Below are 6,000 nucleotides of genomic sequence, written 5' to 3' on the forward strand. Positions count from 1 at the left end.
TGAAAAAAACAGCTGCTCTCACACCAGGAGGGCCCCTCCATTTCAACAGTCAACACCACCCCAGAGGCTATTGCCTTGATCTTCTGCTTTATGATAAGCAGTCATCATAAACTCAAATTAAGATGACTAGGGGACAGATTGCTCTTTTGTGACAAGAGGAAGGGAAGGGCTGGCCCCTTGAGTCACTTGCAGTGGGCTGCACAGGCAGTTAGGGTATGCACACTACAACTCAGAGCCCTTGGTTTCTGTTTCACTAGATTTTTCTGTTCCTCTGATTATAAATAAGCAAGATGGCTGCATGTGTCCACACAAGACATAGAGACACCTAGAAGAGAGAGGCTTTAAATCTGGTTCATTCTTGTCTATTCACAAGAAATTACAAAATTTTATTATAACTAATGTTAAAAGTTTACATATAACAAAGGCTAAAAAAAAAGTGTCTGTACATCCGAATAGAGTGCTCAGATCTGGGGTGGGCAATAATTTCAGCAGCGAGTGATTCCACAAATTTTCTAAGTCATCAAAGGCTGCAAATGTCTACTATATTAAAGGAAGAGGTCTGGGATGAATTTAGTTGCAGGAGGGAGTTCTGGGCTGCTTCAATGGTGGGTGCATCAGAGGGTGCAGGGTCTGGGAGGGAGGGTTGTGAGGCTGGAAGGCACTTATAGCAAAAAGGCTGGCAGCACAGCAGGGCACTCCATCAGGTAGCCTGCCTGCTGTAGTCCCATCCTGCTCCAGAAAGCATGTCTCTGCATGCCCCTTGGCACATACACCATACACTGCCTGCATCTGCAAGCTCCACCCTCATAGCTCCCATTGGCCAGTTTTAACCAGTGGGAGCTGAGGGGATGGCAGTGGAGATGCGGGGCACGATGCAGAGCCACCTCACCTTCCACCCAGCCAGGAGCGCATAGAGACATACCAGGAGCCACAGAACTTTTAGCAGCCCAGAAAGAAATGTTAGATGGGCCAGATCCAGCCTGCAGGCCATACTTCGCCCACCCTTGACATAGAGTATCCACAAATAAATAAATAGTTTGTTTTAAAAGTCAAAGATACATATAGCATAACATTTGCAGACATTTCAGTACCAAAATTTTAGTCTGAGCTGAATTCTGACCCCAAAGCAGCCAGGTCTCCTAACAGCCAACCAAAAATTAGTAGGGCCATGCCAAATTCCAATCTGCTCAAATTCAAGGTCGTAGGATTTGAAAAATTGTAAGTGTCAAAATTTCAGATCTATACATCTGAAATTGCACAGTATTGTAACTGTAGCAGTCCTGACCCAACTCTGAAGGCGGCAGCACAAAAGTATGGAATGGTATGGTACAGCCACCATCTCATCTGTGCTGTTGCTGGCTGGGCACTGCCTTCACAGTTGGGCACCTAGCCAGCAGCTGCTTACCACTAAGACCTGCAGTTACCACTCTGCAATTACCCAGCTCTGAGGGCAGCACAGGATAGCAATATCAGAACCCCTCTACAATAACCCTGAGACATCCACATGACCCTCTTTAGGAACAGGACTCCCAGTTCAAAAAACACTAGCTTCCCCCATGCAATGTGTACAGTATAAGGTAAAAATACACAAGTTACCAGATTTCATGAGTCTGTGACGTGTTTTCACAGACTTGAATTTCACAGGGCACTAAACATCAGGGATAAGGGAAGACCATGTGTGAAGTGTGACTATAGGGATCGTTCACCTTCTCGCCCTCACCCCACCTGCTTGTGCCATTAGAAAGAAGCTATTGTTGTTTGGGAAGCCTTTCAGTTATCACAGCCACATCTGACTCACTACCTCCCTCACAAAACAGGAGAGGAGCATCTGAAAAGCAGTTGAAGAAAAGCAGTATGGAAACCACACACAGTACCCAGCTCAAAACACACTTCACCCTCTTCTTCCCTACAATGTCAGCTCTCCTTCAGTTTGCGCTAGAATTAGAAAAGGGACCAAAGAGCAGCCCGTCGACCTTACCGCATGGAAGATACTGTGGTAGAGATGTCAACTTCAGCTATGCAATTTGAATAACTGAAGTAGACTGATGTTAAATGTTAAGTGTAGACAAGGCCTAAAAGGCACAGGAAATACGGGGATTAGAAAATTTAAACCTAGTAAAATACATAGGATGAGGAAGAACAGGCCTGGCACTTACAGCCTTCAGCTTTAGTCAAGATGGCCAGTGAGTAGGCAACCCCACTGGGTGTCCCAAAGTCTCCAACTACCAGATGCCAGGACAGACCAACAAGGAATGAACTGCTCAATATTTGCCCTGTTCTGTTTATTCCACCTGAAGTATCTGGCATCAGCCACTGGGCAACATGGACCACTGGTCTGAACCAGATGGCCCTTCTGGTGTGAGACATGTGGAAATGGCAGATAAAGGCTTCTCAACCACAACATAAGACTAGCACTGCCCCCTTTGAGTGAGAGGAAGCAACAGCCTCCCTCAACCCTACAGTGAGAGGACAACCAGGAAAAGGCCAGGAGAAGAATTTTCACTTCCCTGACAAAAGAGATAGAGAGGTACAGGATGCAAGAGATTAGAAGGGAGGGGATCTCTTTGGCAGCAAGGTGGCAATAAGACCACGAGCCTTTAACTCCTCCATCCACAGTTTGTGGGGAAAAAAGAGGAGATAAGAGAAGTTGAGGCACCCTCAACCTCTCACCCCCACCTTCTCATCAGGAAGAAAGAGAAACCAGAGATCCCTGTAATGTACAGGGAACAAGAGAGTCTAGAAACAAAAAGCCTCCCCAGGTGGGAGTAGGGCCCCTCCTAATCCACTTTGCTCTTCCCACCCTCTGCCTTTTCCTCTCTCATTAAGAAAAGAGGGAATGAGGTCCTGGTAAACTCTTCCCCTACTCCAACCTTCTCAAGTTAGAAGATACCCTATCTTCCTGGGAGAGAGCACAATGGCCAAGGGGGCTCTGCTCTCTATCTGGTGGGGAGAAATGCTGGTTTCTCTGCTGGAATGCAGAGAAAAGAGAGGTTGCAAGGAGGGTCTCCAGTCTCTCTCTAAGGAGAGGGAGGGTGCAGGGAGATGAGTGGGAAAGAGGGGGCTCAGGTCTCTGGGGGAACAAGAAAGAGGGTCTTGAGAAGGAGCTGGAGCCTGTCTAAGGAGAAAGGAGAAATGAACAGCGAAGGAAACTCTGTGCTCGGGGGTGGGGGGGAAGCAGATGGGGGCCAAGGGGACTGTGCTCGCTCTCTCTCTCTCTCTCGGGGAAAAGGATGGTGAAGGTGGCCCCTTTCTCCCCAGAGGAAACGGGGCAGATGTGGGGTCTCTGCTTTCTCACAGGCGAGGGGTAAGAGGGCAGAAGTAAGGACTCTTCTCCCCCGGGGCGGGGGGCTCTACTTTGAGAAGGGAAGCAGCAGAACGGCAAATGAGAGGCTCTGCTCTGTCCCAGGGAGGTGGGGGAGGCTCTGATGGCTCTGAGAAGGAAGAGACTGGAGGGAGAACGTAGGCACTCTGCTCTCCGCCTGGGGGGAGGGACAGAGGGCACGGGGCTCTCTCCGGGGGAGTGGCAGAAGGGAGCACGGGGGAGCCCCGCTTTCCCCAGGAGGAAGAGAGGCTCAGCTCTCTCGGAGGGAGAGCAGGAGGGCGGATGGGGTCGGGGGCGGACGGGGGAGGGAGAGGGACGGAAGGGGGCCCCCGCCCGGAGGCGGATGAGGGGCCCTGCTCTGCTCTGCTCTGCTCTCCCCGGGAGACAGGAGGGGTGGGGAGAGGGCGGACGGGGGGCCCCGGCAGGAGACGAGAGGCGGGCGGGGAGGGCTCGCCCCAGCAGGGGGCTCTGCTCCCCGCTCCCCGCCTCCCGCCGTGCCCCCGGCGCTGAGGGAGGATCTCTCGAAGTCTCCCCTGGGGGCACTGCGGCCCCCCCCGCCCCTTCGGCCCCGCTCTCCGCGGCCACCCCGGGCGGGTTCGGCGAGGGGGGTGTCGCCCCCTCCCCCGGCCCGCTCGTTACCTGCCCAATGTGCTCACAAAGCAGCAGCGGCGCCCACCACTGTCACGTGACCCCCCCGGCTGCAGCGCTGCGCCGCGCGGCCTCTCCCCCGCCACGTGACCCACGGAGCGCGCGCGCCGCCGAGCGCCGTTCCACGCGAGCCGGCCCGCCAGCTCGCTCCCCACGTGATACAGGGAGACAAAGACGCTCCCTCTGCACGTGACCAAGACGCCTCAGCCCGGCTCGGAGCGGGAAGGGGAGTCGGCCCCGCCCATAGCAGGGGCGGAGCTCAGCTCCTCAGGGGGCGGGGCTTCGAGGTCCCAGCAGGGCGGGGCACCGGCTCTAAGGCTGTAGGAGGCAGCTCAGGTTCCGGGGCGGGATGGGCTGCAGGGGAGGGGGAGAACAGCCCTGGGGGGTGCTGGAAGGGAGGGGGAGCTCTGGGGTGGGATGGGCTGTAGGGGAGGGGGAGAACAGCCCTGGGGGGAGCTGGAAGGGAGGGGGAGCTCTGGGGTGGGATGGGCTGTAGGGGAGGGGGAGATCAGCCCTGGGGGGGGCTGGAAGGGAGGGGGAGCTCTGGGGTGGGATGGGCTGTAGGGGAGGGGGAGATCAGCCCTGGGGGGAGCTGGAAGGGAGGGGGAGCTCTGGGGTGGGATGGGCTGTAGGGGAGGGGGAGGGGGAGATCAGCCCTGGGGGGAGCTGGAAGGGAGGGGGAGCTCTGGGGTGGGATGGGCTGTAGGGGAGGGGGACGGGGAGATCAGCCCTGGGGGGAGCTGGAAGGGAGGGGGGAGCTCTGGGGTGGGATGGGCTGTAGGGGAGGGGGACGGGGAGATCAGCCCTGGGGGGAGCTGGAAGGGAGGGGGAGCTCTGGGGTGGGATGGGCTGTAGGGGAGGGGGAGATCAGCCCGGGGGGGGGCTGGAAGGGAGGGGGAGCTCTGGGGTGGGATGGGCTGTAGGGGAGGGGGAGGGGGAGGGGGAGGGGGAGGGGGAGGGGCAGATCAGCCCTGGGGGGGGCTGGAAGGGAGGGGGAGCTCTGGGGTGGGATGGGCTGTAGGGGATGGGGAGATCAGCCCGGGGGGGGGCTGGAAGGGAGGGGGAGCTCTGGGGTGGGATGGGCTGTAGGGGAGGGGGAGGGGGAGGGGCAGATCAGCCCTGGGGGGGGCTGGAAGGGAGGGGGAGCTCTGGGGTGGGATGGGCTGTAGGGGAGGGGGAGATCAGCCCGGGGGGGGGCTGGAAGGGAGGGGGAGCTCTTGGGTGGGATGGGCCCTAGGGGAGGGGGAGATTGCACGCTGGGGTAGGGCTGGAAGAGAGGAGGACCTTCCCTTAGCACCTTCTAAAATTCTGGTGTGGGAAACTGGTTTAACGTGAAAATTGCTGCACCTAGTGTGAAGCCAGAGGAGGAGGCTTCTGAAGAAGAGCTATTAAATATTTATGAGCAATAGGTCCTTGAAATGTTAAGCTGATTTCACAATTGACCTTTATTCTTTGTTTCTCTTTAAGATCTTCTCTGTGTACGTTGAAACTGCTGTAAAAAGGTGGATGGAGATGAAACATTGCGCTAATTTTTTCCACCCGTGTGTGGAATAAATTTGTTACATGTACCAAATCATGTGCAGATGTGCACCACCAGTGGAAATACATACTGTCGGCCGTATGCACTCTGCTAGGCAGGTGGGCAGTATTTGAATCTCTCCTGGGTGGCTTAGAGGGAACACTGCTGGAAACTCATTTTGTTTTTGTTTGAGTATCTTAGTTCAGTTCAGCTTAAAAAGATCCTTTATCAGCTTGCCTGCGTCTGCATTGCACTTTTTCAGTACAGCTTTTGTGGCCCTGGCTTGTTAAAAAGCACACCCCTAACCCGCAAAAGTTTTACTGAAGTGGAGCACTGGTGTGGACAGTGCTTTGTCCATAGGAGATGCACGATTGCGGATTGCTGACAAAGAGCAGCTACACTGCCTACCTTACAGCTGTAGCAGCACAGCTGCATTGCTGTAAGGTACACGGTATAGACAGAGCCTTAGAACAGAGGTGAGGAGCCTCTAGCCCAGAGGCCAGATCCGACT

At 55.3% G+C, this 6,000-nt stretch overlaps 1 protein-coding gene across 5 annotated transcripts in view; it reads right to left on the reverse strand.

The window, feature by feature from the left end:
* The window catches only part of UBAP2 (ubiquitin associated protein 2), a 167,407-nt gene extending 163,365 nt beyond the window's left edge, over positions 1-4,042 (reverse strand). For all 5 annotated transcript variants that reach the window (XM_074995845.1, XM_074995844.1, XM_074995843.1 and 2 more), the window contains exon 1: positions 3,962-4,042. The gene's annotated coding sequence lies outside the window, so the exon portion shown is untranslated. The remainder of the gene's footprint in view (positions 1-3,961) is intronic.
* Positions 4,043-6,000: the final 1,958 nt, after the last annotated feature.

Source organism: Carettochelys insculpta, chromosome 5, assembly GCF_033958435.1.
Source record: "Carettochelys insculpta isolate YL-2023 chromosome 5, ASM3395843v1, whole genome shotgun sequence".
Classification (NCBI taxonomy): Eukaryota; Metazoa; Chordata; order Testudines; family Carettochelyidae; genus Carettochelys; species Carettochelys insculpta.